The following is a 23,396-nucleotide window of genomic DNA, read 5'->3' as shown; positions in this document are numbered from 1 at the left end:
GTGATTAGCAGACTGTACGTCAGTCCCTATACCAATGAAGGACTGCTGCAGTATAGGGCAGCGGTCAGCAGTAGTGCACGGCAACCCTATGTATTGTGGACCGATAGCGGTCCTTACAGAACAGCAGACTGTACTGCACTCAGGCCTATGTACCGTAGCACCCTATACCAAGTTACCAGTCCTTATAAAAACTTTTGTGGACCAAGCAGGTTGTGTGTTAGTGATTAGCAGACTGTACGTCAGTCCCTATACCAATGAAGGACTGCTGCAGTATAGGGCAGCGGTCAGCAGTAGTGCACGGCAACCCTATGTATTGTGGACCGATAGCGGTCCTTACAGAACAGCAGACTGTAACGCACTCAGGCCTATGTACCGTAGCACCCTATACCAAGTTACCAGTCCTTATAAGAACTTTTGTGGACCAAGCAGGTTGTGTGTTAGTGATTAGCAGACTGTACGTCAGTCCCTATACCAATGAAGGACTGCTGCAGTATAGGGCAGCGGTCAGCAGTAGTGCACGGCAACCCTATGTATTGTGGACCGATAGCGGTCCTTACAGAACAGCAGACTGTAACGCACTCAGGCCTATGTACCGTAGCACCCTATACCAAGTTACCAGTCCTTATAAGAACTTTTGTGGACCAAGCAGGTTGTGTGTTAGTGATTAGCAGACTGTACGTCAGTCCCTATACCAATGAAGGACTGCTGCAGTATAGGGCAGCGGTCAGCAGTAGTGCACGGCAACCCTATGTATTGTGGACCGATAGCGGTCCTTACAGAACAGCAGACTGTAACGCACTCAGGCCTATGTACCGTAGCACCCTATACCAAGTTACCAGTCCTTATAAGAACTTTTGTGGACCAAGCAGGTTGTGTGTTAGTGATTAGCAGACTGTACGTCAGTCCCTATACCAATGAAGGACTGCTGCAGTATAGGGCAGCGGTCAGCAGTAGTGCACGGCAACCCTATGTATTGTGGACCGATAGCGGTCCTTACAGAACAGCAGACTGTACTGCACTCAGGCCTATGTACCGTAGCACCCTATACCAAGTTACCAGTCCTTATAAAAACTTTTGTGGACCAAGCAGGTTGTGTGTTAGTGTTTAGCAGACTGTGCGTCAGTCCCTATACCGCTGAAGGACTGCTGCAGTATAGGGCAGCGGTCAGCAGTAGTGCACGGCAACCCTATGTATTGTGGACCGATAGCGGTCCTTACAGAACAGCAGACTGTAACGCACTCAGGCCTATGTACCGTAGCACCCTATACCAAGTTACCAGTCCTTATAAGAACTTTTGTGGACCAAGCAGGTTGTGTGTTAGTGATTAGCAGACTGTACGTCAGTCCCTATACCAATGAAGGACTGCTGCAGTATAGGGCAGCGGTCAGCAGTAGTGCACGGCAACCCTATGTATTGTGGACCGATAGCGGTCCTTACAGAACAGCAGACTGTACTGCACTCAGGCCTATGTACCGTAGCACCCTATACCAAGTTACCAGTCCTTATAAGAACTTTTGTGGACCAAGCAGGTTGTGTATTAGTGTTTAGCAGACTGTGCGTCAGTCCCTATACCGCTGAAGGACTGCTGCAGTATAGGGCAGCGGTCAGCAGTAGTGCACGGCAACCCTATGTATTGTGGACCGATAGCAGTCCTTACAGAACAGCAGACTGTACTGCACTCAGGCCTATGTACCGTAGCACCCTATACCAAGTTACCAGTCCTTATAAGAACTTTTGTGGACCAAGCAGGTTGTGTGTTAGTGTTTAGCAGACTGTGCGTCAGTCCCTATACCGCTGAAGGACTGCTGCAGTATAGGGCAGCGGTCAGCAGTAGTGCACGTCAACCCTATGTATTGTGGACCGATAGCGGTCCTTACAGAACAGCAGACTGTAACGCACTCAGGCCTATGTACCGTAGCACCCTATACCAAGTTACCAGTCCTTATAAGAACTTTTGTGGACCAAGCAGGTTGTGTATTAGTGTTTAGCAGACTGTGCGTCAGTCCCTATACCGCTGAAGGACTGCTGCAGTATAGGGCAGCGGTCAGCAGTAGTGCACGGCAACCCTATCTATTGTGGACCGATAGCGGTCCTTACAGAACAGCAGACTGTACCGCACCCAAGCCTATGTACCGTAGCACCCTAGACAGACCAAGTTACCAGTCCTGATAAAGAGCTTTGTGGAACAAGTGAGTTGTGAATGATTAGCAGACTGCAGCAGAAGGGCAGCAGTCAAGTATAATATTCTTTCTATATTTGGAAGAAAGAATATTATACGTGTACAAGCCTATTACCGTACCACTGATACCAGTCCTGAAAAGAACCTTTGTGGAACTAATAGTAACAGCAAGTCTTTAAAATTATCCTCACTGCCTGACACACTGCTTCCTGCCTGTCCCTATACAAATTGGCAAAAAAGAGTAGGCTGGAACGATTAGCTGGAACAGCTCTTTTGTGGACCTGATAGTAACAGCTAATGATGATGATGATGATGATGATGAAGAAAGACTAATCTGGCTGAGCTGTCCCTAAAATAGCAGCATACAGCGCTCTGTCCCTTTATCTAAACTGACAAAAGAAACTCAGGCTGCTGACCTAACACCTATACCAGTCCTGAAAAGAACTTTTGTGTACCAAATAGCTAGCGTTTTCTCTGTCCCTACTCCACACAGGATCCTTTCCCTACAGTGACAGAAGAAAGAATGTAAAATGGCCACCGGATCGGGTGTATTTATAGGTTAGGGGGAATGTTCAAGTGTCCATGAGCTGTCATGTCTCAATTGGTTGTCCTGTAACACATGATAAACGTGTCACGAAAGGTTAAAGTTCTTGTATACATTAAACACGTAAGTCCGCCGGGGCGAACGACGGAAAAAGGCGTTCGAACCCGCGGACGGCGAAAGTCGGAAATTCGCCGCGAAACGACCGCCGGGCGAACCGTTCGGCCATCACTAATGTCCAGGACAGGGTGGATTTGATTTAAATCAAGTTGATTTAAATCATAATTTTTAAAGGGCAACTGTCATCTCTGTCCTGCAGCGGCTCCTCCTCTGTCTAACCGATAATACCATTCACTTTAATGGGATGGCTGGTGATGCGGCAATGGTGAGCAATATGGCAGCAGCAGGGGAGTGGATGCCTGCTAACAGGCCCTGCCATGATGGATCTGAAATGACAGGTGCTCTTTAAACGTAAGAATTTGAGTCGGTGGGGGGGGGGGGGGGGGATGGGGTAATGGCATGAACAGACATGTTGCTCCATGATCCCTGGGCTCCAGGAAGACAGGCAGCGGTGGTTCGGTGGGCTCCTGACCAATTACGGTATGTCTACATGCCGCCGCACAGCTGCACTCACGCTCAGTGGTGGGGGAAAGAGCAAGGCGAATGGGCTCAGAGCCTACCTTTATGGCACAGAGTGTGGACCAGGGAGTGCAAGTAAGAGAACCCCGGCCCAGGAGGGAAGGGAGTTTAGCTCCCCTGATTTGAAGGGTGGGCCGGACACGACCCCCCCCCCCCCCACAGGACCTAGGAGCGACGGGCTTAGGAATGGGGAATTACAGTGCCCGGCAGCAGCCGTGCATCCCTAAGCCCAAGGCAGAGCTGCATAAACATGGAAAGGGACCTCTCAATAGAAGGAAGAGACCCCATGGCTCATGCTAATGAAATTGTGAGCCCAGAGGGTAAATGTAATGGAGGTTATCCAAATCTTCAGGATATGGAGAGAATCCCAATATAGGTGGCTGAATCCTTGCAAAATGAAAATCTCGGTACTACAAAGCCCAGCAGTGAATCTGCAAAAATCAGCAAAGGACTTGGGGTGAACCCAGAGACAGCCTCTACAGGGCAGGTGCAGTATGCTAACCCTTTTTATTGTGACCTTAATAATGAACCAATGCATCTCAATCTGAGTTAATAGTGGATTGGGACTTAAGAGCACTTCTTACAAAGAATGGCATTCAATTATAACCGCTGTTGAATCGTCCTGCAGGCAGGCTGTGTAGGAGCTAAGGGACGATATAGGGGCACGGGGATATAGAGTGGAGGAAATGGAGATGGGCCAAGATGATTTTAGACAAGGAGTGGCGGATATCCAAAATATGACAAAATACCATGAAGAAGTACTGAACTCTCTGTTGGACAAGAAAATAGAGATTGTAGGCAAAATATACGTATAAGGGGCCTGCCTGAAATAAAACAACATTTTGAATTGCTTCCAAAGGTGATCAGTTTCTTTCAGCTAATTCTGGGGCCATCCACACTGGATAAGATTGAAATAGAGTTCATCGTGCCCTTACCTCTACCCCCCAAAATGCAGAAAGACCAAGAGATGTTATTTGTAAAATACATAGATATTCATTGAAAGAAGCCATTATGAAACCGGCCCACAGTAAATCCATGGTTGACTTTGAAGGGGCACAAATAGCTCTATTTCCAGATTTATCATATAGAACTTTTATGCATCAAAGAAGGATTAAAACCTTGTTGGAAGTCCTACAAGCAGATGATGTTGAATATTGCTGGGGATATCCCTTCAGGGTTATAGCAACATGGAATGGGAAAACAGCAATATTTAAAACTAAAGATGATTTGCAATACTTCAAAGAGGTGCTGGAGCTCCCCATGATGGATTTTCCGGATTGGAGACTGAATAATTGTAAACCATCACTACAACGACTAGAACAATGGCAACAAATGCCAGTTAAAGGTTGATGGAAGATAGATATGGACAGACAGGATTATAATTTGGTTTTAGGACATGCCTGAATAGGGGTGTAAAGTTAAAAGGAAAAGAGCTGATTGCCTAGAGTAGGATTGGGGGGGAGGATGCTGTTTTGCTATCTTTCCCTCTGTTCTCTCTTCCTACCTCTCTTCCTTCCTTTCTTTTCTTCCCTTCTCTCTCCTAAAATATTATTTTTTTGTTTTTGTTTCTCCCCCTTTGTTGGGGATATTGGAGGCAATGCGCTGAAGCACCACTAAATAAGAATGGTATAGGAATATAAATGGAGCCCTGGGTTCACAAGGTTTCCTGATCATGTTTTTAACCATCTTTGCCCCGATAGGTCAGTCCAAAAACAGGGGATATTGTTTTCTGCCAAGAGGCGGGGGGGGGGGACTCTTGGTACAGGTGGGGCACCTCTGTCCGGATTCATCCTCCCTTTAGAGGGATGTGTCACAGACCGTGGCATAACAGGTTATGGATTTTAGATATTTTTTTCCCTCCATCTTCTCATCCGATGCATCCAAGGAGAAGCTCAGAAGGTTGGGAACAGACACCAGTCAGGTGCAGCAGCATAGAATTGATAGGTAGAATGAATGTATTGTATAATGTGAGAGGGCTTTGCTCGGCTGGTAAGAGGGGCCATCTCTGGCATGAACTGCGTCACATGAAAGCAGAGATAGTCTCTCTGCAGGAGACGCACTTCATGTCGGGGTCGACCCATCGTATGCCTCTATCCACAGACAATGCCTCTAAGTACCTATAGAAATATGAATAGACCCTGAAGGCCGCTTTCTTTTTGTTAAGGGCAAGATCCAGGGCCAGTGTTATACTTTTGCTACTATATATGCCCCCAACAACCATACTGTTAAATTTCTATCTAAAACTTTGGCTATTTTGGTGACGTTTCGGGAAGGTTTATTGGTTATAGAAGGGGATTTTAACATTACCTTGGACCCCAGTCTAGATAATCCTTCTGGGAAAACCTGTGTGTCTCATAAGGCTTTAAGGCATGTTAAACAGAGCCTTCCCTCTCTGCATTTGGTAGACAGTTGGAGGGTGCTGCATGAGTGGGACAGGGATTTCAGCTATTATTCCAAAACGCCTAATGTATATTAAAGGATCGATATGTTGTTGGTCACTCAATACTATCTGAATTATGTAAATTCATCAACTATTGAGTCAGTCACCATGTCAGACCACTCTCCAAGCATCGATTGGGAGCTTGGAGACAACATGGCGATTGAACAAATCTATCCTGGATGATAAACAGAATGTGGAATTCCTGTCCCGCACATTAGCATTATATTTTGAGATCAATACATCAGAGGAGGTGTCTGACCAAGTGGTATGAGAAGCCCATAAGGCGGTCATTAGAGGGGAGTTGATTTCAATGGGTTCTCGTATTAGAAAGGAGAGACAGAAAGAAATGGTTGAGCTTCTAGAGGAAATACATAAACTTGAAATTAAACATAAGGCCCATTTAAAACCTGGGGGTGTGCAGACTTAAAACAGCCCCTCGATTGGAAAGTTCAAAATGAACACAAGTATTTTGCCCACCGTTTTTACAAACAGGGGAATAAGGGTGGGGAATTATTGGCCATACAATTAAAGAAACAACAGGATTTACGTCATGTTCACATTATAAAGACAGGCAATAAGCAGATAGTGGATACCCAAGCAATAGCAGCTGCGTTTCACCATTTTTATAGGTCTCTATATAATATAGATTCAGTTCCTGTGGGGGCGATGGAGACTGGACGTGCAGACAGAATTCAGGAATTTCTTGAAGCCTCAGAGTTGCAGGCCATTCCATATGCGGCCCTAGAGGAAGTGGAAAAAGCAATTTCAAATTGGCGGAGTGATTGTGGTTTTGCCATTGGGGACAAGCTCGGGACCAGACGGTTTCACAAATATGTGTTATAAAAAGTTTTCCCCAATCCTCTTGGCTCCTCTTTGTAGATATCTTAATTCTGTCTCGGTCTCAAACCCGTTGCCTCCAGAGGCACTGTTGGCTTATGTAACGGTTCTCCCTAAGTTAGGGAAGGATCCTGAGTGCTGTGCCAGCTATAGACCCATTTCCCTCCTTAACTCTGACACTAAGCTCCTGGCTAAAATTCTGGTCCTAAGGTTACAAGACCATATAGTTAAATTGCTTCACCCAGATCAAACAGGGTTTATGAATGGCCAAGAGGCCAGAGATAATACTATTCAGGCCCTGCATGTACTGCATTGGATGCATAATGGACTGAGCAAGACCCCAAGTGTAGTAATGTCAATGGATGCTGAAAAAGCATTTGATAGGGTGGGGTGGGAATTTATGGTAGGAGTTCTGAGGGAGATGGGTCTGAGAGTACAGATGATGGTGTGGGTGTCTGCACTGTATGCAGATCCTAGAGCAAGGGTTAAAGTCAATGATAGATTATCAGATTATTTTGAGATATAGAATGGGACTAGGCAGGGATGCCCATTGTCCCCATTGTTATTTGCTATGGTACTGGAGCCCTTTCTGCGAACAATTAGGGGAAATAGGAAGATTAAGGGGATTTGTATTGGATCAATGGAACATAAGATCTCAGCTTACACAGATGAGCTACTGTGGTACCTTTCTTCTCCTCAAGAGTCTTTGATGTTGGAAATAGACGGGTTTGGCCTTATATCTAATTTTAAAATAAATAAGGAGAAGTCAGTGTTGATGCCAAGCCATGTTACTTTGAGTATGATGAGCACTCTGCAACAATCCTTTTTATTATTTACAAATATGTGTTATAAAAAGTTTTCCCCAATCCTCTTGGCTCCTCTTTGTAGATATCTTAATTCTGTCTCGGTCTCAAACCCGTTGCCTCCAGAGGCACTGTTGGCTTATGTAACGGTTCTCCCTAAGTTAGGGAAGGATCCTGAGTGCTGTGCCAGCTATAGACCCATTTCCCTCCTTAACTCTGACACTAAGCTCCTGGCTAAAATTCTGGTCCTAAGGTTACAAGACCATATAGTTAAATTGCTTCACCCAGATCAAACAGGGTTTATGAATGGCCAAGAGGCCAGAGATAATACTATTCAGGCCCTGCATGTACTGCATTGGATGCATAATGGACTGAGCAAGACCCCAAGTGTAGTAATGTCAATGGATGCTGAAAAAGCATTTGATAGGGTGGGGTGGGAATTTATGGTAGGAGTTCTGAGGGAGATGGGTCTGAGAGTACAGATGATGGTGTGGGTGTCTGCACTGTATGCAGATCCTAGAGCAAGGGTTAAAGTCAATGATAGATTATCAGATTATTTTGAGATATAGAATGGGACTAGGCAGGGATGCCCATTGTCCCCATTGTTATTTGCTATGGTACTGGAGCCCTTTCTGCGAACAATTAGGGGAAATAGGAAGATTAAGGGGATTTGTATTGGATCAATGGAACATAAGATCTCAGCTTACACAGATGAGCTACTGTGGTACCTTTCTTCTCCTCAAGAGTCTTTGATGTTGGAAATAGACGGGTTTGGCCTTATATCTAATTTTAAAATAAATAAGGAGAAGTCAGTGTTGATGCCAAGCCATGTTACTTTGAGTATGATGAGCACTCTGCAACAATCCTTTTTATTTGTTTGGTGCTTCGATTCTATATCCTACTTGGGGATTTATATCGCCTTAGAAGCAAAGCGCCTATACGGTCTAAATTATGGTCCCTTGGTGGTATCTATAATAATTGATTTGCAGAAGTGGAGAAGTCATACTCTGACGTGGTTTGGCAGGGTAAATGCGCTTAAAATTAGAATGATTTATGCCTTGCATACCATGCCCATAACACTTCCACAGACATTCTTCAAAATATATGAAGGGCTTTTATGACCTTTATCATAAAAGAGATAAACATCCCAGGTTGGCATATAAGATTTTGAGGAGACCAAAACAGGAGGGTGGAGTGGGACTCCCAGACATAGCGACTTATTACAGAGCTCTGGCCCTGGTTGGCATTATGAATTGGTGCCACGACTCTGTTGGTAAACTTTGGGTGCCCTTGGAGAAGACATTAGCAGGTGGGAACTTGGTCTGAGCTCCCTGAATTCTGGTTTCTTATAGGGGGTTATCAGAATATGCATCCCCATTGACAAAAACAACTTTATCTATCTGAGGCAGAATGAATAGTATGGGGAAGTTTGCCCCCCCCCCCAATATCCCCCATGACACCAGTGGAAGGATTCCCCTGGGGAAGAGAAAGGGAATTTAGACCGTTAGGGAATGGATGGGAAGGGTAACTGTGCTAGAGTGGCCCCACAGGGTAAATTGTTACCACTGGCAGAGTTGGTTTTGATATTGGGGGAAATACCAATGGCTGTATGGAAATATCATCAAATGATGGATTTGTTTAATAAGTGGAAGCATCAGATTACATCAGCGAGCCCACTTACTACTTTTGAGGAATGATGTGTTAATTTATCAAAGCCAGATCATATGTTTTCTTGAATGTATAAGCTGGTTCTGAGTGCTCAAAATATGAAAACTCCCTATTTTATCCTAGAATGCGAAAGGTAGCTGGGTTATAATTTCACATCCGAACAAATTAAAAGGTTGAAAAGGGCAAGACACCATACTTCAATAAGTTCCCATCTACAGGAGATGTCTTAGCCCTTGTACACACGGTCGGAGATTCCGACAACCAAATCCGTCGGATTTTGTCCGAAACTGTTGCATACACACGGTCGGACAAAGTTGTTGGAAAATCCGACGTGATTACGTTATTTCGTTACGACGGGACTACGTTCACGCTAGTAGCCAATAGCTTTGGTGTAGGAACTTTGTCCGATCGGAATTCTCTACACATGATCGGAGTATGTCCGATCGGAGCATTTTGTCGGAAAATTTTACTAACAAGTTGGAAAACTTGGTCCGTCGGAGAACAGTCCGATGTAGATCACACACAGTCGGAATATCAGACAAAACGGTCCGGTCGGAATCTCCGACCGTGTGTACAAGGGCTTATAAGTTCTTGACAAGATGGTATCGTACATCGGTTGGACTGGCTCAATTATATCCATTGACCGATGTTAATTGCTGGAAGGGATGTAACCAAAGGAGTTAATTTCTTCACTTATGGTGGCATTGCCCAAAGATTAAAGTATTTTAGGATGCGTCTGGTGAGGGGAAATTGGGAAGGGCTGGGTTTTTTATTTTATTTATTTATTTATTTTTCTCCCCATGGGAAATGCAGTGGAGAGATAATTGATATCATTAAAGGAAGAGAATAATTCATAATAATAAATTAGGCACGGGATAGGTAACACGTAATGAAAGCACATAAAGAAGGGGGGATTGAAATGTAAAGAGGAGATGTATACAATTTATATGAAGCAGCAGGGAATGGCTATATTGAATAAAAGCACTAAATATAATAGAACACGACAATAGTAGTTATTATATATATGAAATTCTATATATATAATTGTATTTATTTTTTGGTTGTTAGACGCATGTAATAAGGCTCTGTAAAGCCTCCTTCTTAAATATATTTTGAATAATGTGTTGCACAAATTGAGTTTTGGTTATGAGTAGAGTGTGGGAAATAGTTTTTTTTTTTCTCTTCCTTTTTGCATAGGTTATGATCAAGGATCCAGTGTATTTTCTTGGGGAGGGTTTGGGGGGTTATTGTGGCCTGTGTTAATGAAAAGATCTATATAGATGCCCTGTGCAATGTGTACCTTTTATGGTGTATGTTGAAATTGACTAAAAGAGGAAAAAAAAAATGTTTTTTTTTTTTTAAATGTAAGAACTCATTCTTGCTGGTAGTTGGGTTGGACTCTTTAATATTTGCAAACTAAATGAAGGTTTCCTATTTAGAATAATAGGCCGTCAGCTTAGTAAAAAAAAGTGATATCAGAACTGATTTTAGGCTAGTCACACTACTCAAATTATTTTATTTTATTAAAACAATAACATTATATTACATATTCTTGTATTTGCTTAAACATCAATGTTGAGTAACCAAAGTGCATAAACAAAATATCTTTGGAAAAACAAACAGGAGAACTTAAACTGAATATATCAGCTGGGTCCACATAAAAAAACACCTTCAACTACTGTATTTATCGGCGTATAACATGCCCTTTTTCCCCTTAAAATCAGGGGAAAATCGCTGGTGCGTGTTATACGCTGATCCCCCGCCGTTGTGAGCCTCTGGCCCGCCTTCAGCCTCCTTTGGCTCTTCTCGGCGGCTTTTGGCCGCCTTCAGCCGCTCTCGGTAGCTTTCGGCCGTTCTCAAAAAAACAAAACTGTGCAGACTTCAACCCATCTACTTAACTAACGGAGAAAAAGAAATAATCACCTACCCACTATTATTGCACTACCTAGGAGCACCAGCACTTTATTTGGGATATTTTTGGTCATTTGAAGTCTGCACAGTTTGTTTGTTTTTTTTGCATTGTTTGCATGGACATTCTCAGTATTGCAATTATTGCGAAGTTTGCACATTGTTTGCAACGTTTGCACGGACATTATCAGTATCATAATTACTGGCACTTGCACTTTATATGTGTTATTTTGGATCACTACAACTTTTCACTTTATATGGCAGCAGCTTACACGGACATTTCTGTTTGAGCCGTTTATGAATTTTTTTACTGGATGTTTATTTCTTTACCTTCATTAGATATTTTGCATGAATATTCATTTATATATTTTTTATTTAATTTATTTGAGCATCCCTGCACCAGAAGGAATCTTTGTATAAAGATAGATTGTGATTTGGATGTTGCAGTATCACATTCATGCTATTTAAGTTACACACTCTTTGTTTCTACTTTGTATGAAATAGCCTCAATTTCTCACTTCTACACCCTTCCCTCTTCAACCCCGCCACCTCTCCTTCCCTTTTCCCCTCCTCCTCCTTATATAGCGCAGCACTACTCTACTCAGATTATTCCGTTTTTTGGGGGTTTGAGTAACCCCTTTCAGTGCATGCAGCAATACTCTCCCACCCCTATCTAATTGGTTGGCGCAGAAATATCTTTACTTAATTGAAAGCTGCCGAAAGCCGCCGAGACACACAGGACATCCAGCTCTGTATCTGGGCGGCGCCATTTTTAAAGGAAAAGCTGCAAAAAAACCTGACAAGGCTGCAAATGACACTGACAAAGCTGCAAATGATGGACAAGGCTGCAAATGACACTGACAAGGGTGCAATGATGGACAAAGCTGCAGATGGACACTGATAAGGCTGCATTGATGGGCATTTAAATGTAAGTTTTTGTTCCTTAAAATTCCCTCCTAAACTTGGGGTGCGTGTTATACGCCGATAAATATGGTACGTTCCCTTCATCACAGCATGTCTTCTCATGATGTTGTTTTTATTCAGGCCACCAGGCCTTACATATCTTTGTTGCATTGCTTGCATTTTGCATGCATAGCTGCTTTACCCATAGGTAGAGGAACTTCATTAAAATATTGCCACACTGGGTCTCTTTTACGGCCTGCTGCCATTTTGCTCCTCAAGGGAGGAATAAAGCACTTCAAGCTATGTGCAGAAAGATCACAAGGTTTAAAAGCTGCTTAGAAGGTTTCACTTTCATTTTTACTACTTGCCCTTCCTCCTCACACTTTGAGCCTGGTACAGATGCATTTCTCTACAAACAATCATACAGTTTGTAGTGTGCATAGATTTGCAAAACAATGGGATAAAAGAATATTCCTGAACTTTGTTTTATCCCATGGTTACTGTGAAATTGTGTGAATGAATCAATGCAGTGCATGTTATCTCAGTTTGCAGAGTTTGGATTCATTAAATAAGTTTACCAAAAATGTAAATATTGCAGAATATACAGCCTCATGCTACATAACTAAGCTCCATTTCATGCTGAATATACTAAATTATTAATGTATCTTTCGATATATTTTTACTCCAAAAGCATTTTATTAAAATATATTTGATAAAAATCAAAAAAACCTGATTTTAAATTGAAAGAAATCTGCATTTAATTTTTTTTTTTTTAAATCATTGATTCTTTTTTTATCCACCCTGGTTCAAGATGAGAAGCAGTTATACCAGGATCATGCATGCCTTTAGCTGCATCCTTGATTCTACTATTGATTTTTAGCTGCCTAATCACTTTCATAGGGCTTAGAATTGGCTATCACCTGCCTGATGGTCCATCGTCGTTACTGGGCTCTCCCATTCTACCAGGAAGCCTGGGACAGCTGCAAGTGGTTGGATCAGCTGCCCTCAGAGGAGATGGAGGAATGAAGCTTGACGTGATGAGGATATTGTCACTTCCCATTTGCTGGTATGGCCAAGGAAGCACCCGATCACATCGATCTGTATTGATCAGATGCTTTAAAAATAAAGAACTAAATGATAGAATAATATAAAGCACCCCGTCCCCACTATGCTCACATGGAAATGCAAATGTGCTTGTAGGTCTGGCATGCATATGTAACACCACAAACATCAGAGTGAGAGTGATAATTCTAGCAGAAGAGCTCACTTTTACCACTTTACTGTAAACCTGTAAAGGCTTTTAAAGCATTGCCTATGGATAACTTTAGCTACCGTAGGCAGTCACCATTTCACAGGCGTACCCAATTTTAAACCTTGACTTTTTCGGTATGTATTTAATCAGTGCAACATCATCTTTTATATCTTACCAAAAAATATGTAGGTATTCTATTGTGTTTATGTGTGCTAAAATAAATTTAAGGCTGGGTTTGCACTGCATCTAATTTGCATTACATGTTAGTGTGACTGGCTCTCAATGGAGCCAGTTCACACATGTCCGGGGCAGCCGCGGTGCGAATTCCAAAAGGGCTCTGTGTGCATTTTTGGGTCTGGTTTAGGTGCGAATTCGGGAAAAAAAATTGGACCTGAATCACACCTGAACCAGTAAACAGGAATGCCTCAGACCTCAGGCTGGATACCGCAGCCAAACATATGTGAACCCAGCCTTAGTGTATTTTTTTCTGAAAAATTTCCTTTTGATAAATCGTTGCACAAACATTGTTTAATATAAAAAATTGCAACGACCATTATTTTATTTTCCAGGGTCTCTGCTTTCATAACATATATTACTTTGGAAAGGGGGGGGGGGGAAATGTCTAAGTAATTTTCAATCAATAAAATGTTGATTTTAACAGAGAGAGCAAGTGGCTAATGAACGCTCGATCGCAGACACTTATTTCTGCAGTGGTGCTTATAAATGGCACTCCAGAAATACATGTCTGCCTCGTCGCCCTTTTTTTTTTTTTTTTACATAAATACACAGGTGGTTAATGAAGACCTTATTATTTTTGCATACAGTTTTTTTAATGCAACACATTACATTTGTGGCTAAACTTGCAGGGATTTTGGACATAATCATTGCTTTTGCAATTTAAAGTGGTGTTTCCGCCAAAAAAAATATGAGTAAAATTCTCCCAAAAAATAAATAAAAAAATTGTATTTTTTTTTAAACTCGCCTCTAAATGCCTGTTGCTAGGGGTCCCTCATAGTCTGCCTCCTTCAGTGCCCGGGCACTCGACTTCACTTCCCCTCGGCGCAGTCAGTCATCTGGTACACGTGACAGATCCCAGATGACTGCGTGGCGTATCGCGGCACACGGTGCTGCTCGTACATGGGCAGTGGGTGCCCACAGTAGGAATGCCGGTGCCGCCGAGCGGAGGGGGGACAAGCGGAGCTTCGTTTCCCCGCATCACTGGACCCTGGGACAGGTAAGTGTCCAATTATTAAAAATCAGCAGCTCTGCAGTGTTTGTAGCTGCTGACTTTTTTTTTTTTAAGGGGCACCCCACTTTAAGAGACACTGTTACCTTAATTATGCAGGTGTCCACCTTGCCTGTGCACCTTTGCCATTTCCTCCCCCACAGCTGGTGACACTTCGAAACACTTTTGGTTCAGGTGGAACATGTGACCTTCTTCCCTGTACTAAGGCCTAATAGCTAATTGTCACATGGGGGAAATGGAGACTACTTTGTCCTGTGTGAGCTTTGACCTATATAGACCACACCTGGATTTGCACAGGAAGGAGTGTGGAACGGTAAGTGTATGGACCACAGGGAACAGCTATAGGGACACTTTAACCGCTTGACCTCTGGAAGGTCTTACCCCCTCCATGACCAGGCAATTCTTTGCTATTTGGCACTGTGCTACTTTAACTGGCAGGTGCACGGCCTTGCAACACTCTACACAAATTAAATTTATATTATTATTTTCACACAAATAGAGCTTTCTTTTGGTGGTATTTGATCACCTATGGTGTTTTTTTTTTTTTTTTTTCTTTTTTTTTTTTATATATAAACAAAAAAAGACCAAACATTTTGGGGAAAAAATTTTTACTTGCTGGTTTAAAACACATCCAATAAAATAAACTAAAAAAATTTAATTTCTTCATAAAATTATGCCAAAATATATTCTGCTACATGTCCTTGGCAGAAGGAGAAAAAATATCCCAATAAGTGTATATTAATTGGTTTGAGTGAAAGTTATAGCATCTACAAACTATGGTGTGTGTGTGTGTATATTATACTGTAGTGGTGGTGATCAGTGATTTATAGTGGGACTGTGAAAGGGTGGCGGACAATCTGGTCTTAACAGTCACTATCTGGGAGGGTAACTAACTGACACTGAGGTCGCTAGTGACACTAATACAGTGATCAGTGATAGTACTGTACTAATGACATTGGCTGGGAAAGGGTTAACATCTAGGGGCAATCAAGAGGTTAACTGAGTGCCTAACATTCTGTAATATGTCCTTTTTTTACTTTCTGATCTGGCTGTTTTTCTCCCTTCTTTTCAGCCAGATTGTTGTTCCCTGTACACAGATTTCTGTGTTTTTGTAAACCTGGAACCCTGTGTGTGATTGGACACAGCCGATCAGCTGATTTCAGCCAAAATCATTGGCTGCTAAACTTGTGCTGTGTTCAATCATGCGCACACCCCAAACCTGGAAGAAGGTTGTCACACACATGTACGTGAATTACGCCTGTACCTTCTGCCCACTCGCAGTATATTTACAGATAGTTAAAAGAAAAAAAAAAAAAAGAAAAAAAGTGCATTGCCAGTATTACCTTTTTCAAATGCAGGTTACAAACTGAAAGACATTATCCAACGTACCGCTAAGGGCCACATACTTTGTTTTTCCAGTTCTGCTAGAACCATGGTACCTTCTGGGAATCGGCATAATTAGAAAAGTCACACCTCTCAGGAATCCTGATTAAAATAGGATAGATAAATGAGCACAGCTCTCATGTAGTCAAGAAAATAAAATGCAAAATAGTGTAAAATAAAGAAAAATGCAAACTACTATTTTGCATTTCTACAAATTAAGTGATTTTCCATTGTATTAAACATTTTGTAAAACAATGCTTTAAAACATTTTAGAATATCCTTTTCACAGACTTGGCTTATGAGAAAAGGTCTGATTTGTGTAAAAGAAGAAGACAATGGTGTGAAAGCATCTTCATCTCTGGCATCTTAAATTACCATGGAAACTTTATATGCTTCACTTGGTTTCAAGATACATCCTTTTTAATCTCACAGACACTTAATCAAATGTTCATGTCTTATGTAAAAAGCATATACAGAAATAAGCACTCTTTTTAAGTGAGAATACTATTACCTACACCCCCTCCCACCCAAAAAATGGCATGCTCTAGCTATTTATTAGACATTTACAGTGAGTAGTCAGGCTACCAGCGACGTGCAGTTTTTACTTGTCCTCCTATGAAATCAAGCTCAGTGCCAAAAATGCATCTGTGCGGGCTGGGGAATTAAAATGACATTAAACAATATCCTTGTTCTTCAAAAAATTTTTTTATCACATCCGCTCATTAACCACTTCACCCCCTGGAAGAATTTACCCCGTTCCAGACCAGAGCACTTTTTGCGATTCGGCACTGCGTCCCTTTAACTGACAATTGCGCGATCGTCCGACGTGGCTTCCAAATAAAATTGATGTCCTTTTTTTTTTTTTTACACAACATTTTTTTGGGTGGTATTTCATCACCTCTGCGGTTTTTATTTTTTGCGCTATAAACAAAAAAAAAGCGACAATTTTGAAAAAAACACATTATTTTTTGCTTTTTGCTATAATAAATATCCCCTAAAAATATATAAAAAAACATTTTTTCCCCCAGTTTAGGCCGGTACGTATTCTATATAGTTTTGGTAAAAAAAATCGCAATAATCGATGATTATTGATTGGTTTGTGCAAAAGGTATAGGCTTTACAAAATAGGGGATAGTTTTATAGCATTTTTATTAATAATTTTTTTTTTTTTAAATGGTGGCGATCAGCGATTTTTATCATGGCTGCAACATTATGGCGGATACATCAGACATTTTTGGGACCATTGTCATTTATACAGAAATCAGTGCTATACAATTCCTGAAGGCTTCACTGCCGGCTTCCCTTACTTACAATGCCAGAGCCTGCACCTGAAGCCAATTGACAAATTGGCTCGGGGTGCCAATATGGATACTATTAGCCCTTGTACACACGGTCGGACATTCCGACGGAAAATGTGCGATCAGACCGTGTTATCAGATAATCCGACTGTGTGTGGGCTCCATCGGAATGTTTCTGTCGGAATGTCCGACGGACAAAGTTTTTTAGAGCTGGGCTATAAAACTTTCCGACAACATGATCCGATCGGACATACTCCGATCATGTGTAGAGAATTCCGATCGGTCAAAGTGCCACGCATGCTCAGATCAAATTCCTAGACCAAAGCTATTGGCTACTAGCCTGAACGTAGTCCCGTCCTAACGAAATAACGTCATCACGTTACGTACGATCTGATTTTCCGTCAACTTTGTCCGACCGTGTGTATGCAACACCAGTTTCAGACAAAATCCGACAGATTTTGTTGTCGGAATGTCCGACCGTGTGTACAAGGGCTTAGAGAGCATAAAGCTGCTGCCTCTAGCATGCGCAACTGCTGACCTCTTTCAAGGGGGGGGGGGACTCTCTTAATCGGAGCTTTGCTTCTTTCTCAACAGGATCCGCTACAGAAATTTCTTCGGTGAAGTAAGGCAGCCCATATGAGTCAGTTGTTCAACCCACTGATTGTATGAGAAAAGCTGACCCAATTCCCCCATCCACACATTCGAGGTGGATGGGGGACTCCTCCTGCTGAGCTATTGTGATATGACAGCGGGGAAGCTTATTTGCCATCAGAATACACTGATCAGTGCTGCCGGCTATATTAATCAGTAGTTTGACTTCTGTACAACAACTGTGCCCTTGTATGGATTGAAATTCATCCTTATGAGCTAGAAGCCTTTGATTGTCTCCCATCTGAGTGTGGGCTAGTTAAAGCTATTTATATGTTCTGTAGTGCATTGGGATTTCACCGTGCATATGCACTGATTAAGTAATATTAATATGACCCATATTTTCTCCTATCTCAACTAAAACCTTTTGGTTATGTTTAGTTCAAGGGGCTGAAGCCAATCCTATTAGGGCTCTATCACACTGCTCAGTTGAAAACAATGCATATGTGTTTTTTTTGATGAGTATTCTGGTTGCCTAAATCCAAGTATGCGCCTGTGAAAAATGCAGCACGTAGAACTTTAAAAATCCCACCGCACCCTCAGCACATTGTTGATTTCTATAGGATAAAGGATACATTTGTCATGCATTTTTGTTCTGCTTTTTAAACACCAAAAGGGCATCAAAAACTGATCAGCATGACCAGGCCCTTATGGGTTACCAGTATCTACTATACACCCCAGTTGGTGTGTTCAACATTAGACTTCTATCACCTATAGTTCCCTGAGTTCCTCCACTGGATAGATAGATAATGGATTGGTAACCAGAGACTAGGTTTTACCTACAATATGTGATTATGCTAATTGTCTGCATTGTGGCATTGGCCTCATTTGCATACATATTGCTGATTATTGGGCATTTCTTACATGAATACACCATGACTCTGACCTTATGCTTTTGCAATATGCTGTGCTTATTTGTATTATTTAAGTACAACAATAAGTCCAAATGTTGTGTACTATTTTATGATCATCACTGTATAAGCAATACCAGTGTAAAAAAAAATTCCTGTTCAACCTCCCAGAGTAGTACAGTGTCACTATGGTGGCATCAAACTACTCTGACAGGATGTACAAAAAAAATAGTAGGTCCCCTTTCACTCTGGGGTAGTGGGTGCATCGGCAGTAAAGCACCGCTATTTTTAGCAGTGCTTTACCGTCAATTCTGTGGCGCTATTCAGCCGCTAGCGGGGGCGCTTTTACCCCTCGCGCTAGCGGTTGAGAGGGTTAAAACCAGCACAAAGCGCTGCTGCAGCAGCTCTATGCCAGCGGTATAGCTGCACTGCCCCATTGATTTCAATGGGCAGGAGCAGTGAAGGAGTGGTGTATATACCGCTCCTTCACTCCAAAGATGTTGCTAGCAGGAGTTTTTTTTTAGTATCCTGCCAGCGCACCGCTCCAGTGTGAAAGCCCTCTGGCTTTCGCACTGGAGTGAATGGAGCGGCTCTTTCAGGGCGCTTTGGGAGTGCTATTTTTAGCACTGTGGTGCCTGCAAAGCATACCAGTGTGAAAGGGGTCTTAATCTGCCCCATGATGCTGGAGTGCAGTCACACGTCAAACATTGGCCAAGCTACCTGGCATTTGTAATAAGTCATGTTCATTATTTACCCAGCTCCTTCTAACTTAATAGTGCATTTAACTGCAGGTATATTAGAAACCCACTACAGTAAAATCAACATGTTTGGTCACAAGAGCAAAGTTAGTATACCTTTAAGCACCAAATGATGGTTGACATGGAAAGAGTATACTTTTTCCTCCCCCATGTCCTCTTACTCGGATTAAGCCCCAGTAGAGTGCAAAACATGTTAACCACTTGACCACTGGGCACTTAAAGACCCTTAATAACCAGACCAATTTTCAGCTTTCGGTGCTCTCACATTTTGAATGACAATTACTCAGTCATGCAACACTGTACCCATATGAAATTTTTGTCCTTTTTTTCACACAAATAGAGCTTTCTTTTGGTGGTATTTAATCGCCGCTGGGTTTTTAATTTTTTGTGCTATAAAAGAAAAAATACAATAAATTCTGTAAAAAAATGAATTTTTCTTCGTTTTTGTTATAAGATGTAGCAGATTAGTAATTTTTCTTCATACATTTTGGCTAAAATTTATACTACTACATATCTTTGGTAAAAATAAGTACAAATTGGTGGATATTATTTGGTCTTTGTGAAAGTTATAGAGTACACAAGCTATGGTGCCAATATCTGAAAATGTATCACACCTGAAGTACTGACAGCCTATCTCATTTCTTGAGACCCTAACATGCCAGAAAAGTACAAATACCCCCCAAATGACCCCTTTTTGGAAAGAAGACATTCCAAGGTATTTAGTAAGAGGCATGATGAGTTTTTTGAAGTTGTCATTTTTTCCTACAATTTTTTTTTTCTCACAAAATTGTCATATTATCAGGTTATTTCTTACATGCAGCATATGCATACCACAAATTACACCCCAAAACACATTCTGCTATTACTCCCGAGTACGGCAATACCACATGTGTGAGACTTTTACACAGCGTGGACACATACAGAGGCCCAACATGCAGGGAGCACCATCAGGCGTTCTGGAGCACCCATCTGACATTTCTCTCCTACATGTAAAAATCATCATTTATTTGCTAGAAAATTACATAGAACCCCAAAACATTATATATGTTTTTTTAGCAAAGACCCTAGAAAATACAATGGTGGTCATTGCAACTTTTTATCATGCACGGTATTTGCGCAGTAATTTTTTGAATGCGTTTTTTTGGGAAAAAAAACAGTTTTGTGCTTAAAAAAAAAAAAAAAAAAAAAACAGTAAAGTTAGCCCAATGTTTTTGCATAATGTGAAAGATGAAGTTACGCTGAGTAAATAGATACCTAACATGTCACTCTTCAAAATTGTACACGCTCGTGGAATGGTGCCAAACGTCGCTACTTAAAAATCCCCATAGGCGACGCTTTAAAGTTTTTTTACTGGTTACATGTAAAGTTTTGAGTTACAGAGGAGGTCTAGGGCCAAAATGATTGCTCTCGCTCTAACATTCGCAGCGATACCTCACATGTGTGGTTTGAACACCGTTTTCGTATGTGAGCGGGACTTACGTATGTGTTCGCTTCTACATGGGGTCAGGGCCCTTTAATTTTTAATTTTTTTATTTTTTTATTTGTTCATTTTACTTTATTTTAGTTTGACATTTTTTTTCCCCAACAATTATTTTTTTGATCACTTTTTTATTCCTATTACAAGGAATGTAAACATCCCTTGTAATAGGAATATGGCATGACAGGTCCTCTTTACAGTGAGATATGGGGTCAATAAGACCCCGCATCTCACCTCTAGGCTGGGAAGCCTGAAATAAAAAAATAAAAAAAGGCAGGGTATTGGCAGGGTATTGACAGGGTATTGGGTATTGCAGTGTATTGGCAGGGTATTGGCAAAATCACGGCAGAGACATGGTAAAAATCGTGGTAAAATTGCACGACTTTCTGCCTGAAAACGCTAAGCTCAGGTGTGAATGGAGCCTGACAGTCAGTATGCTACAAAACAGACAGACGAGAAGGTACCCACACCTAGTGCATTACTAAAAACATTTATTAGTAATATAAAAAAATTGCTACAAATGGATACCTTTGGTGACCCGCTTGTGCACTGATGTCTAGGGTATCCTAACTCGGAGGAAGGGGGTATGCCCCGTAAATGCATCAGCTTGACACCCCTACATGATGTAAATGGAGTACGCACACTGCATGACATCTTGTGGTTCATTGGCTTTTATCAGTTGCTACTTTGTAAGTATCCATTTGTAGCAATTTTTTTTATATCTTATCCGTTTGTTTTGTAGCATTCACTCTGGATTACCCCGTCTGAGGGCTGCATCCACCAAGCTTTTGGAATGGCTTTTATTCACTTTGCATCCAAGTACAGAGGACTTCACAGCACTGGAAGTGACTGTGTGTTTGTGTCCTGACAGTCAGCATGTTGTAGGGTGATGGACCAGTAAGTCAGGGCCTCTGCTGAGGAATTAATGTATCCAATGCTCTTGTTTTTTTTTTTTTTTTTTTCGTTTTTTACCTCACACATGCTTTTTCTTTTTTCTCCAAAGGAATCGGTTGTTGCTGCAATTTTTAGTTGTGTTTCATCAGATCACAACACTTTTTTCAGAACTTTGATGTAGCCCACTACAAAGATGCTGCATGCTTCAGGCTTTGATATTTGTGATTAATTTGCAGGTGAGCTTTTCTTTTAATAATTGTTCTATGAAGCTATATTTGTACAAGCAATTAAAGCTGAACTCCTCTGCCCTTATTCATGATTTAATACTGGGTGGTGCAGTGCATTCCTACCTAATCCCTCAGTCCTGCAGCAGTGTGCATTGTTCCTGGGTCCCATTGAAGCCCTGGAATGTGGGCGGACTCTCGCTATCATTACATGAACCGGATGTGGCTAATGGTCCTGCATTGTACGTGACGACAGCGATGAGAGGGCCACCACAAGATTCTAGAAAAGGAGTTGCTTAGTGGGACTGGTCCCCACATGGGATATTTTTATTTTTATTTTGTCAACGGGAGTTTAGCTGTTAGCACAGTAAATTGGTTTGCCATGACTTCTATGCCAAATAAACCTAGCGCAGAGACTTGCTTTTTATAAGCCTATGAACGGTTGTATTGAAGATTTTGTTATTTCAGGTCTTGTTGAAATCTCATCCGTTCCCCTTAACTTTCTTTCTTAAAGGAAAACCTGTGTGCAGAGAGACATGAAGTTGCCATTGTTGACTTCCTAAAAATTCTGGTTATTTGTCTGTCTCTGATTTTAGTACTTACCAGATCGGCCCAAGTTCGGCCCCCCTGATCTGCATACATACAGTCAGAAGGAGAGGTAGGCAGTGGCAACCCATTTATTTTTCTCAGCAGAGTCATCTGTTTTTTTTATGTGCTGGACTATAGTAAATGTAATCAGGAAGACTAGAAGATATTATTGTTGATGTCTTGTCTTGCTTTTTAATAGCATTTCATTGTTTTCAGATGCTCACAGAAACCTGTTAGGTGTAAGCACTGAACCTCAAGACTTTTCAGGGGTGAGGTAGATAAAACGTTTGTTTTTAAGGCAAGTCCATTTTATTCTGATTTGTTATAAAAAAAATTACACTTAGGCCTCATGCACACATTACGTTTATTTAACTTTCCTAGAAGTCAGCAGCGTTTTTGCAGAAAAACTGCCTGGCGCTTGTTCGGCTTTGTACACACTGGACATTTTTACAGCTGCAGTTTTTGTCTTCTGGCATTTTTTTTCTACCTGAGCATGTCAGGAACTGGTTATTCCGGCTGCTGATTCCTCCCAGAATCATCAGAACACACTGGAGGCGCCCCACCAGGACACGGCTCAGCACCAATGTGGACACAATACACGTGCAATAGAAATGTTTTATTTATTTATTTAAATGTAATTGCTCATTTTGTGTATGTATTTATTGTCACTGGATCTTAATTGTCCATAGTATACACATAGTAATTTTTGTTTATTTGTTACGGTTATTACTGTTTATATTTTTAGTTGTTAGCTTTTTTCACTAGGATTTGGTATATGGGAGAGCGCGGTTATAATTTTTTGACTTATATTTTTTTTCTACAGCCAGTAAACTCCCCAGCATGTTATCCTATGTGTCCA

The 23,396-nt window shown here is 41.5% G+C and overlaps 1 protein-coding gene across 1 annotated transcript in view; it reads left to right on the top strand.

Annotated features, from left to right (window-relative positions):
- Positions 1-23,396, top strand: part of FOXP2 (forkhead box P2) — a 390,396-nt gene that overhangs the window by 17,040 nt on the left and 349,960 nt on the right. Inside the window, exon 2 of the mRNA XM_077472079.1 lies at positions 21,835-21,961. The gene's annotated coding sequence lies outside the window, so the exon portion shown is untranslated. The remainder of the gene's footprint in view (positions 1-21,834; positions 21,962-23,396) is intronic.

Source organism: Lithobates pipiens, unplaced genomic scaffold, assembly GCF_037356315.1.
Source record: "Lithobates pipiens isolate NorthernLeopardFrog02 unplaced genomic scaffold, aLitPip1_a1.2 Scaffold_8, whole genome shotgun sequence".
Lineage (NCBI taxonomy): Eukaryota > Metazoa > Chordata > Amphibia > Anura > Ranidae > Lithobates > Lithobates pipiens.
The sequence above is the reverse complement of the archived record's forward strand: the minus strand, read 5'-3'. Positions and strand labels throughout refer to the sequence as shown.